The sequence below is a fragment of the Mastomys coucha genome, unplaced genomic scaffold, assembly GCF_008632895.1.
Source record: "Mastomys coucha isolate ucsf_1 unplaced genomic scaffold, UCSF_Mcou_1 pScaffold6, whole genome shotgun sequence".
Lineage (NCBI taxonomy): Eukaryota > Metazoa > Chordata > Mammalia > Rodentia > Muridae > Mastomys > Mastomys coucha.
Window position 1 is genome coordinate 113,413,312 of NW_022196912.1, and position 12,500 is coordinate 113,425,811.

General features: G+C 47.3%; 1 protein-coding gene across 7 annotated transcripts in view; it reads right to left on the reverse strand.

Annotated features, from left to right (window-relative positions):
* Foxn3 (forkhead box N3) overlaps positions 1-12,500 on the reverse strand; it is a 382,814-nt gene that overhangs the window by 204,239 nt on the left and 166,075 nt on the right. For 3 of the 7 annotated variants that reach the window (XM_031356758.1, XM_031356757.1, XM_031356752.1), the window contains exon 1: positions 2,159-2,351. The exons of 2 other annotated variants lie outside the window; for them this stretch is intronic. The gene's annotated coding sequence lies outside the window, so the exon portion shown is untranslated. Of the gene's footprint in view, positions 1-1,283; positions 1,476-2,158; positions 2,352-8,908; positions 9,055-12,500 lie in introns of those variants that run through there. 2 more of the 7 variants (XM_031356754.1, XM_031356756.1) reach the window with 2 other exon arrangements.

Here is a 12,500-nt window from a genome sequence, read left to right on the forward strand (position 1 = left end):
TTTTGGCTAAGTGAGGAGTTAAAGCAATGTACCTAGAGAGGAATGAATATATCGAAGGCAAACAAATGGTTATCCCAAGCCTCTAAATACCCATTAATACGGCATCTAAACTGACCACTGTTCCAGCACAGGAAGTTCTAGAACTGGATTCTATAAAGCACGGTGCAGAGCTCAAACAAAGAGGCGAGGTGCCAGCTTGCTGCGCACTTTCCCACCAGCCGCACAGAGATACAAGAGGCATATCTCCCAAGTGGATAGGAAATGCCATCTCTAAGAGGAGAAAAAAACTCCACAGGACATCCCAGCCCAAACGAGACAGGCCTGTGCAGAAGGATCCAGTTCATCCCAGGAAACATTTCTGTCCAAAAAAGGGGAGTTAATCTACATACTACATCATGAATGTTATAGAAAAGTGGTAGCTCTTATCTTCAGGGTTGGAACTGTTTAATGAATCCAGTCTGATATGGCTTTCAACTTCCTTATGAAGAAATCAAGGCCAGCTTGTCTCAGAGTTTCCTCAGATTCCCCTGGAAAAGGTTCTAATTGGCAGCATATCCACTCTCACAAGAGAACTACCCAGCCAGTTGAAGTCAACTTTAGCACCAAATGAAAGTTTTATGTCTCCTGAGCTTCCAAACAGGAAAATTATATCATGGCTGACAGTAAAGTAATTTAATTGCACTGTTGCTATGACAACATACTGCTCTCTTTCTTTTTAATTTGCTTATTTGTCAGTGGCTTCCCAAAGGAACTAACATGCTAGTCTCCATGTTTTCTTTTGTTTTCCACAAACACTGCCAGCAACGTGGTCCTATATGAAAAACAAATTTAAATGCTAGTGCTAAGAGGAGCTCTGGAGGGTCCCTAACCCCTAGATTATGTGTTCCCACAAACTCTACTAACTACATTTCCTACAAATCCCTCGCTTTACAGCAGCATGCAAGGCTCCTAACCATCCCTGTCCTTCTATACTGCAACAAAACAAACAATTCCCAGGAACCACAGCTGAGAAGTTTTCCGTTATAGCCTAACTACAAAATTTTCCAAATCTCCATTCCCTTCTTATTTTAGAGGGGCGGAGGGGTAGAGTGAGTCTGCGGTCAAGCAAACATATTTTAATCTGCTGCTAATAATGTTGCTTTGAACAGTTATCCACCAGTGACCGCCTTAAGTTATTGGTTACGCCTCACACACCCTCCTTTTGTTTTCATTTTTTTTATGACTTCCTGTGTTTTATCTTCCTTTCTTTCTTTCAACGAAGAAAATGGAGTAGAAACGCTTACTTTTTTGGCTAAGAGCAGAACGCCTCCAAGTAACTGACAACGCCATTACGGCCCAGGTCTGAACAGATGTTGGTGGTGAACTTTTTAAAAAGTTGAGAAATCTTTCTCAACCAAAGCTGGGCAGTCGCGAGTTTGGGGGACCGGGAACCTCCCCCTCCTTGCGCGCGCACGCACGCACGCGCTCCACTCCCTTTTACTGTACTTGTCAAAAACATTTCAAGGGGACCAACGAGGGCGGCGATTGGCTGGGCTCTGTGTCAGTCAGCGGCGTTGCCAGGCAACGGGAAAACTGCTCTTCTCCCCGTACACAGGGCAATTGGGAGCACACATACCTTCACTGCTGGTCAGATGTCATAAACCTTTTATTGGCCGCAGCGTGGCGAGACTAAAACAAATCAATACGCGTCCACCGTCGTCCCACCCCCACCCCCGCTCACGCGAGGCCCAGAAAGGCTTGCAAAGAGTCAGGGTGCGGAAGAGGGCCCGCGGGTCTCGGGATGCTCGCGGCCCGTGCGGAGCGTGCTCGGCTAGGGAGGGTATCTTTGTTAGGCGCCTGCTTGTTCGCGGTCCTGGGGTCTGGAGTGGATCGGCACCCTCTGCCAGACTCGAACTGCTGAGGATGCCTGCTCCACAGACAATACCAACTCTGTCGCTCTCTGGGTCTAAGGGGAAACCGAGGCAGGCGGAGCAGCCAGCACGTCGGGGCAGGAAACTCCTCGGCGGGCAACTTCCCGGCTCAGGACTGCGATCTCCACCACCCAACCCGGGGTCCAGCTTGGCCCCGCGCCCCGCACCACGAGCCCCGTCCCCGTGCCCCAGCGACGGCTCTCGAACGCGGACCCCAGCCTGGGTGGTGCGGGCGGGCGCGGACTCACCTGGCCGAGCGCGGCGCGGGGCCGCCGCTGCCTTCAGCGCAGCCGACAAAGTTTCGCAGGCGCCCAGCGGGCATCGCTCGGGGTCCCGCAGTGGACGCTCGAGCCCTGGGCGGGCGGCGGGGGGCGGCCGCGGATGCGGGCGGCAGGGGTGCGGGGAGCGGCGCGGCATGGGCCCCGAGCGAGCGTCCGCGGGCGCCGCGTCCTCCCGCCGGCCCCGCCGCTCTCCACGCCCCGTCCCGCCTCCCGCTCGCCTCCGCTGCGGCGCGTCGGGGCCGGGGCGCGCCGAGCGGCGAGAAATTGTTTCCACTGCAAACAAAAAAAGGCGACACATGACCAGGCAGGAGGAGGGGAAGCGCGGGGAGGGAGGGGCGGAGGGAGCCGGAGAGACGGAAAACGTGGGCTGGGCGACCCCGGGCTGCGGCGCGGGTCCGCAGGGAGGTCCTTTGGCCAGGCTGGGTTCCCGGGCTCCCGTGCAGCACCCGGGGGACCCAGGGGAGCCGGGCAGGTGGCGCGTGGCCGGCCCCCTCCCCTGCTTCGGGCCACACGGGCGGTGCTGCGCAGCTGGCAACGTGTCGCCGCAGCGCTTTTACCCCGGCCGCCTGCCTTACAAGGCTCGAAAGTAAAAATAAAAAGAATTACGACGCGAGCGAGGTTTCTGAGGGTGAGGAGAGAAGATTCCACTTCTCTCCAAGTACTACTGCAGCACTCCCGAGGCGGGTCCAGTCCTCCTCCACCATGTACCTCTTGCCGGGGACGAGAAACTGATCCCCAGCCTAGGTTGCCTTGGCTTCGGAGGACTGGAGGATGGCCGCAACCACCAAGGGAGAGGTGAACCCCAAATGCAACGTCAGTGGGTTCTCCCCAGTGGGCTGGACTAAGGGCCCCTTCCTACTTCTATATCTGGAAGGAAAAGTCTCCGTCCTTCACCATTTTGAGCTTCATCAACTAAAACGATAATCTGCAGCCCCCCTGCCCTCCCCCGAATGGTGCAGCCACTTCTCCCAGTCTCCAGACACCTCCTGAGAATGGCCACCCACTGCTCAAGGCTCACCAGCCGGCCGCCTTTGGTGAGGATGAAAGCAGAGTCCAATAGGACACCCTGCTGGTGACATAAATAAAAATAGGATTGTGCACCACTCCCAGGTAGCTAGGCGAGCAGGTTCTACAAAGAGAAGCCAAAGCCATCCTCCTACGCCCACCAGAAAAGTGGACAGCTACGAAGAGCTATCTGTGAACCCGGCTGAAAATCCAGCTGGGCAGGAACTTTTTATCATAGGCAGACAGAGAGACGGAGAGAGAGAGGGAGGGAAGGAGGGAGAGAGGGAAGGAGGGAGGGAGGGAGGGAGGGAGGGAGAGAGGGAGAGAGAGAGAGAGAGAAATACCACGTGCTTCTGGGAAGTTTGCTTCAAAAAAAAAAAGAAAGAAAGAAAAGAAAAGAAAACTCCAATCTGAGATTCAATCCCCCACTTAACAAAACTTCAAGATTAGGTAGGGGGCAGGGAATCTTCAGCAACTCAGCTTCACAGAGACTTCATTTACTACTTGCCACCCACCCAGAAGACCTGGAGAAGCCCAAGGTAGCCTGAGGTCATCCACTGCCACCTTCTACGTTATTGAGTACATCTGTGACTAAGCAGAAGGTACCCAGTGTCAGGCACATTTAGATCATCTCTAGAGTCTCACACCAGTGATTCTTCAGCCCACACTGCTGGTTAACTCAATCCAGGACAAGAGAAGGGCAGTCACCTGTGGCTCAGCTAGGGCAGGTCCCCCTCCTACAACACTGTCACTTGACAATGTCTAATCCCCACCAAAGGAATTCTCTGAGGTCCGAACTGACCTCAGAGAATCTGTACTCTTCGGGCTCTGTCTTGAGCTTCTAGCCCTCCCAATCACTCTCACACAACCCAGGCCATCTCTTTACAAAAGTAAGCACAGCACATTATTTCCTCCCAGGTCCTTCTTCCTAGGTTCAAAATGCAGGAATGGAATGTGAGCTTCCTACGTTCACAATGCAGGTGATTATGCCTGAACTATGTCAGTCTTAAAACTCAATGTCAACTGTTAGCCTCCTAGTGTGCGAGTTGGCCATGCCAAATAAACAAAAATTGAACACACATCACAAGTTTTGGCTCAAGAAGCCATCAAGAGAGGGAGGAGTATGGCGAGTGGGGAAGCTGCCTTTAAGGAGCTGGCCTTTTCTTTCCCTCTGGGAGTTTTTGCTTTCTCACATTCACAAACCCAGTAGCTTGTCTGGAAAAGCATATGAGAAACATCTAGAAAGCCAGCCCAACGTCCCAGTACCCTTAGATGGGGTCCCTAGCTATACACATTAAAGGAGCCCCCCTGGGATGATTGTACTGACAACCCTTACCTCAGGCAGGAGACAGAAAAAGGCACAACAGATTTATCGAGTATGACTTGATTTCTTATTTTCCCTTTTCCATTAGAGATATGCTAAGAGGTGTCAGGTGATGGTGTCCTAAAGAAAGAATTGTAGGCTGATAAAGTAAGTAGACCTCATGTGATGTGCAAGGTCACAGGTCTGCCTGCCAGGTGATCTAAAATGGGCCCAACCAGACCTTTGCTGTAAGCTGGAGAGAGCTTGGAGTGCCCTCCTCTAATGGTGATTCCACAGATCTCTCTGGCTCTGGGAGAGGTATCCTTGACATTAGCATAGGGGCCAAATTCCTTTAGGAATAGCCTCATGCTCAATTTTCCTGGTGTGTTTTCCAAATATACCCTAATATCTTGGGTACCAAGAAATCTCAAGCAGGCCAAATCATTTAAACTATTGTTTTAAATAGCTATTTGACAGCAGAATCCTTTCTCAGACCCTTTTTTGTTGTTGTTGTTTTTGTTTTTCCAGACAGGGTTTCTCTGTGTAGCCCTGGCTGTCCTGGGTTCCCTCTGTAGACCAGGCTGGCCTCAAACTCAGAAATCCACCTGCCTCTGCCTCCCAAGTGATGGGATTAAAGGCGTGCACCACCACTGCCCTGCTAAGGAACATTTCTTTTCCTTCTTTCTTTCGTTTTTTGTTGTTGTTTTGGGATTTGGTTTTTGGTAGTCATATACTCCCACTGCCCAGCCACATTTATTTTCTGATTGACGACTTGATGGGATCACTCCATCCCCCATCTGGACATTAGGCTGGTATACCAAAAGACTTGTGTTAAGGGACAGTCATCCCAAGTCAATATAGGCCTCCCTTCCTCCTTCATGGTTCTCAAGGGAATAGCTGATAGTCCCTCAAAGCAATGACAACTAAGTAGATACCAGAGAGACCTTGCAGTAGGTGCAAAGACCTGAGGGCAGGCCTGGAAAGACGGCCCTCTGGTCCATGATAACAGCAACTGGTTCTAGTAAAAAAGCAGGCACAAGATGGAGCAGACACAGCAGGCAGCTCAGCTGGTTGCATGGCGAACTGAGGGAGCCAACATGCGATCCCTCTTTCTTTCCCTCCCTCCAGTACAAGGTATTTCTTGCTTCTTGCTAGTACAGCTACTCTACTCTCCTCCCTGCAGGTCGGCTTGCTTCTGGTCACACATGGCTTCCCGGCGCTAGTTCTTGAAACCTTTGGGTTTTTAGCATCCACCACCTGCAGACTGTCTCAGGTCTTCCACTCTCCAGTTTAAATTCCTAGGGAAATAATCTGAGTCATTTGACCCCTCCCACACCCCCAGACCATAGGAGAGAGAGAGAGACAAAGCATGTGGTAAACTATCTGCTACAACAGGCTTGGGAAATGGAGAGTAGATAATTTTGTAAGAAAGAGATTAATAAATATGGTTGGGAGTTAAGCCTGGCAAGGTGGACGAGTACACTAGACCTGACTTGTTTGTCCGGGAAAGTCCTTAAAAGCCACCTGGGAAGCCACTCCTTACAAGGCCCAATATCCTTAAATAGAGTCCTAGCATGTATAGCAAGAAAGCCCCCCATGGAATGTCTGTTCTGACAACCTCTCCTCCAGGCAGGAGAATGCAAACCAACTTATTGAATCTAACTTGATTGTGTTCAAAATGCCCTTGTTTGTTGAACAAATATTTACCCAGCATTGGGTTAGGTGCAGGAGGGCCAAAGTCTTGTTCCTACAGGGTTTATATATTTGTAAATAGACATGGAAGCATCACAACAAAACGCATGGAATACCAGAGTGGGTGGTTCCTTCACACTCCATTCTCAAAGCAAGGGAAATGGTTAGGTAGTTTTACAACCCACAAATTGCATTATCAGAGAAATAGGATTCAAAGGATGAATGGGATCTGGATGAATTTTTGGAGAGGGAAGAGAGAAACAGAGAACCAAAAGCTATTGGAACAGCACAGATAGTATGGCCACCATTCACTCAGAAGGCAGTGTGGGAGCTGAGAGAGCAGCTCAGTGTCACAACACCAAGTGTTTGGGCACATGCAGCCCTGGGGTCCCTCCCCAGCACCAAAAAAGAAAAAGAAAACGAAGGCAATTTTGTAAAAGTGTGTTTTACAAATTTAGGAAGTACATTTTGGACATATACAGGGGGCTCAGCAGTTAAGAGCACGTACTGCTCCTACAGAGGAATCAGCTTCAGTTCCTAGCATCTCATCAGACAGCTCACAAAATGCCTGTAACTCTAGTTCCAGGGGATACAATGGCCTTGTCTGGCCTCCATGGGCACCTGCACACATGGTACACATGCATGCATACACACACACACACACACACACACACACACATGCACACACGACCTGAGTAAATCATTCTTTTTTTTTGTTTTGTTTGTTTGTTTATTTCTTGTTGTTGTTGTTGTTTTAGTTTTTTCGAGACAGGGTTTCTCTGTATAGTCCTAAATCATTCTTTTTAATTGGGGTGAAAATACTGTTAATGACTCCCTCTGAGAACAAGTTGATTTTTTTGAAGATTTATTTATTTATTATATGTAAGTACATTGAAGATGTCTTCAGACACCCCAGAAGAGGGCATCAGATCTCATTATAGATGGTTGTGAGCCACCATGTGGTTGCTGGGATTTGAACTCAGGACCTTCAGAAGATCAGTCAGTGCTCTTAGCAGCTGAGCCATCTCACCAGCCCTGAAGTTGATTTTTTTTTGATATGCACTTCTTTTATACTTGCATTTACATTTATAGAGTCCTAAGCTTTCTACCACAGTGTTCCAGTTATCTAAATGTGCATCAGAATTACCTAGAGGACTAATTTAACTGCTACCAATGGTCCCCACACCCATAATTTCTAGTAGCAGAGGCCGAGGCTTGACCTGAGATTTCTGCACCCCTAAAAAGCACTGAACGCCTGAGAACCATACTTTGAGGGCCACTGGATTCCAGAAGAATCAATCAGTCTGGGGGTGGGGTATAAAAGTCACCAAAAGACGAAGAGGGTGTGTCCTATGAAGAGGAGGAGGAGAAGGTACAGGCAAAGACGATCCCTTAGTCATAGCTTGACCATAACACACAAGGATGCGATTTATGATTGCCAAACCAACAAACCTCACGTTTTCCCTTCTGTAGAGAAGAAAGAGACCCTCAGCTGGAAGACCTGGAAGTTCCTGAGTGAGGCAGAAGACCTGGTCACCATTTGACAACCTCTGCATTCCACCATGAGTTTACCAGGCCAATCCTCCAGGGTGGAGCCTGGGAAAAGCTTCTTGGTATTTCTCCAGCAGGGAGTAGGCAAGGATGCTGACCTGAGGTTCCCAGGGGGAGGATAAGGGAAGTACCAACGATGGGTGGAGTGAGATTCATTAGTTCAGGCTCCCCTGCCAACCCTGAGCCTATGAAGTCACCTGCTAGAGGCAAAATAGAAGTATAAAGTCTCTCAGCTCTTCGGTAACCATAAACAAAATGGTAAACGGATAGTCTAGAATCCAGGTTCAGGCAATTCATTCAGTCAACAAGGATTTGCTTTAAAGACCTATCAACTCCATGCCTGTTGTTGAGTGACAAGGACTTGAAAGACAGCCTGGGGAAAAATAGGATTTGCGGACTGGGAAAAATACATGTGGCACCAGTCACCAAGACCAGGGGGGACACCGGGTGTTATCTTAAAGTTTTTGTATTATCTTATTTTATGTGCATGGGTGCCGTGCCTGCTTGTGTGTGTGCAGACCACACGTGTGCTTGGTACCTCTGGAGGTCAGATCGTGTCGACCTTGGATCACCTGGAACTGGAGTTACTACACATGGTTATGAGCACTCAGAGAGTGAGTCCTCAAGAGCCAGCGCTCCTAACCATTGAGCCATCTCTCCAGCTCACTGGCAAGCATACAGGAAGCAGCCATAGTTGTAGAAACATGCCAAGCCCAATGCCAAGACCAGAATAGTGCAGCCAAACAGACACATGCTAGGACTTAGCAGCTAGATAACCCCAGGCAAGGAACATAACTTCTTTCCCTCTGTCTAGTTCGCTTATCTTAAAAATGAGGGAATGGGGGTGGGTGGGTAAAGGTTGAGGAGATGACGTCTGGTGAAAGAGCCTGCCGGGTGACTAGGTAGATCCCAGGAGCACACAGTGGTAGAAAAGAACTAGGTGTTGTCTTCTGACCACACACATCACACACAGACACAGGCACGCTCAGTACATATCGTAATACACATAATAATTATTATGTATTATATAAATTCATAAATTTATAAACAATAAAGAATTATTATAATTAGTATGTATGTATTATTATTATAAATTTTAAATGGGATAATAACTAATAACATCAGCTAGCTTTGGGTCATTATTTCAGAATGTCTGACACGATTACCTTATAAAGAGAAAACATGCTTTTTTTTTGGCTCTTTTTATTTTTTTGGAGGCTCCTATCCATTGGTGGTCATCTTGCTTTGGGCCTTTGGTGAGGTGACACATCATAGTGGATATATGTGCTGGGACAAAGTTACCATCTCATGACTGGAAGATAAAGAGAAAATGGAAAGTCACAAGACCCCTCAATCCTGTTGGAAGCATGCCTCCAGTGACCCAAAGACCTCCCACTAGGTTCCCCCGCATAATGGCTCCACCACCTCCCAATAGTACGGCCACCTATAGGAGACCAAGCTTATTTATTATGAGCCTTTGGGGAATGTCCAGCATTCAATCTGTAGCAGGCTTTCATTGAGTTGTGATAACAATTAAATGAATTAATATTTGTAAGGAATGTATAATGGAACCAGAGTAAGTAGTACAGGATTTTGGTTAAATAAATAAATCAAAAAGAAAAGATTTACTTTGCACACTGACATATTTGGATAACAATTTAGAATTGGTACATCATGTCAGGGATTGTTGAAGACAAAAAAAATTGTGTAAATATTTGCTATATATAAAAAGAGGAAACTGGGTGTGGTACCTATAAGCCCAGCACTCTCGAGGTTGAGGCAGAAAGATCAGAGGTAAAAGGTCATTCTTGACAACATAGGAAGGTTGAGGCTACATGAGCTTCTGTAACAGAAGGAAGGATGTAATCATTACATATGTAAATATATGTGGGCATACTTTTTTAACACCAGATCTGGCATGTAGCCTCAATTGACCTAAGATGTATGATCCTTCTGCCTCAGTCTCCCAAAGTCTGAGATTACAGGTATGTCCCATCATATCTGGCTCATGGTATTTTATTTGCAACCCTCATATAACTTAAAAAGAAAAAGAAAAAAATTAATCAAAGGGGCCAATTCACACACACAAAAAGAAGGTGTGTGGCAATGGTGGCACACGCCTTTAATCCCAGCACTTGGGAGGCAAAGGCAAGTAGATTTCTGAGTTCTAGGCCAGCCTGGTCTACAAAGTGAGTTCCAGGACAACCAGGGCTACACAGAGAAACCCTGTCTAGAAACAAACAAACAAACAAACAAACAAAAACAAAAAAGAAGAAGGAGGAAGAAGAGAAAGAAGAAGAAGAGGAAGAGGAGGAGGAGGTAAGATCCCAGGAAGAAGAAGAAAAAGAAGGAAGAGGAAGAAGAGGAGGAGGAGGAGGAGGAAAAGGTGGTGGTGGTGGTGGTGGTGGTAAAGATCCCCAGGAAGAGTTTCAACTTCAGTAAAGTCAAAGAAACACATAGAGCAACTGTAATATCTCATTCCATCTGTCAGACTGGCCCACACTTAAAGGTAAAAACAGGGGTGTGGGCGGGAAGGTATCCTCACACAACTAAAGGATGGGTCGTCTTAAAACAAAATTAATTAAAAATGTATTCTCTGAGCCCTACCATTGATCCCAGACTGCCAACCCACAAGGATTTAGCCTAGGCACTTCCATTCCACCAGACCTCCTGATCCCTGAGGTGGGAAATTCCAGAAAAGCAGGAGTCAGACCTGCAGAACTCAGGGATGCAGGTACAGCACTTATGTCAGAAGGTCTCTGGCACATGCACCAACAGAGATGAAGCAAAGATTTCCATGGTGCATCTGAAAGCATTTTCATGAACAGTGTCTAAAATCTGGTTACGTAGAACTTGTGGAAATAAAAGGCTGGAGTCGTGTTATTGAACCAAGAGCTAGCTTGGCCCCGTGGTCTCTTTGTTCCCTGCTACTTCCAGTTTTCTGATAGTTTTAAAACTGTTTTTTTTTTTTTTTAAAGCCGGGCAGTGGTGGCACACACCTTTAATCCCAGCACTTGGGAGGCAGAGGCAGGCAAATTTCTGAGTTTAAGGCCAACCTGGTGTACAGAGTGAGTTCCAGGACAGCCAGGGCTACACAGAGAAATAAAAAACAAAAACAAAAACAAAAACAAAAACATTTTTAAGCTTTCCCTTTTCTGACTCAGTTTCACATTCTCAGGCAATGTAAAATAACTTACAAATAGTTCATAATGTTAAGAGTTGAAGTGTGTAAACATGTTGGCAAAGCTTTTTACAAAATTAAAGTATTTCATGATCTTTTTAATAGGGCAGGGGAGGGGTGACATGAAATGATCCCATTTTAAAAAGTTAGCAGTGGGAGCCAATGGAATTGCTACATATTATAAACCCTATATTTAAAGATAATAAAGTTTTTCTGCCCAAGAAAGGATTCAAGGTAAACCTTTTGAGTAGCAAAATTTCTTTTCAAAGATACAAGAATTCCAAACACTTGTGCATTTGTGGAGAAGTGAAGTGGAGACTTGAGGATTCTTTGGAAAGCCAGTTGTGTCGGATGGTGTTTTGCAGGGGCAAGCGTGTGCAGGAGTGTTTTCCTGAAGCAGACACAGGGGAAAGGATGTTCTGCAAAAGCAATCATGTGACAGGACACATGATGCCACACATATATTGGTCCGCCTTACGTTACTTAGTTGAGCTCCATTTGTTGGGACTCTATAGAGAGAAACTTGCCAAAAAAACGTCTGGTAACGTGTTGCAGTTTCTTGCCTCTCAGACTCATGGTGACTGGCAGAGTGACGTCAGCTGAGACACTCATGGACTGAGTCAAGACTCATGGAAGACACGTGATATTTGTCGGGAGGATAAAAAGGACTCAATGGACAGTGAATGAGGCTGAGCTAAGCTTGCTTACAGAGCAATGCTTGTGACTGATTCTTGCTTCCCTGAGAGAAAGAGGCACAGCTGAGAACGTCTACTGGTGTCCCTCTGGGTCCCTCCTGTTGACTCTTGCCAAGGCTGAGGCCTGGCTGTCTCCGCTAGGTGAGGCCACTGCTCCTGATTTGAGTTTGCTATCCCCACTCTATCAAACTGGACTGCTGGTGACATGTTTGCGAGTGGATCAAGCTGCCCCTGTTGACCTGTGAACTGAACTGCAGACTTCCAGACAACACAGATGGGATCTAAAGAACCATTTCTAAACAGGTCCACTTCCCCCTGTAAGGGCCCATGATTCGCCGAAGAATGCTACCCCAGACTCAAATAGTATGTAAACAGAAAGACTGTCTTATTCTGCATAAATCCAACATGTTGGGGTCTACCATCTACAAAGATGGAGAGGCCCCAAAGTGAGCTTGCAGGCCAGATTTAAAGTACACTAGGTTAATTCTGGGGAGGAGTAGGTGAACTCCATCTTAATCTTGGTTCTGTATCTAGGGACATTCCAGAACCATTGCTGGGGCCTGGGGGGTTGGGGGTGGGGGGGAGCAGAAAACTGTTGCTGGGGAAGTCTGGAAACTGCTGCTGGGGAAGTCTGGAAACTGCTGCAGGTCCATTGTCCTTGCCTCAGGCCAGGATGCAGAGCAGCTCCTGAGGCCTGGACTTAAACAAGATTTAGGCCTAGTCTCCTGAACTACCTACCAGCCTACCTTTCTCACCCCCTATCCTTCCTTTTCCACTACTTCTGCTGGGTGGTGGGTTAACATGGAGGTTAAAGCATTGAAGAACCATTATTTTTTTTAAAGGATTTATTTATTATTATAATTAAGTACACTGTACTTACAC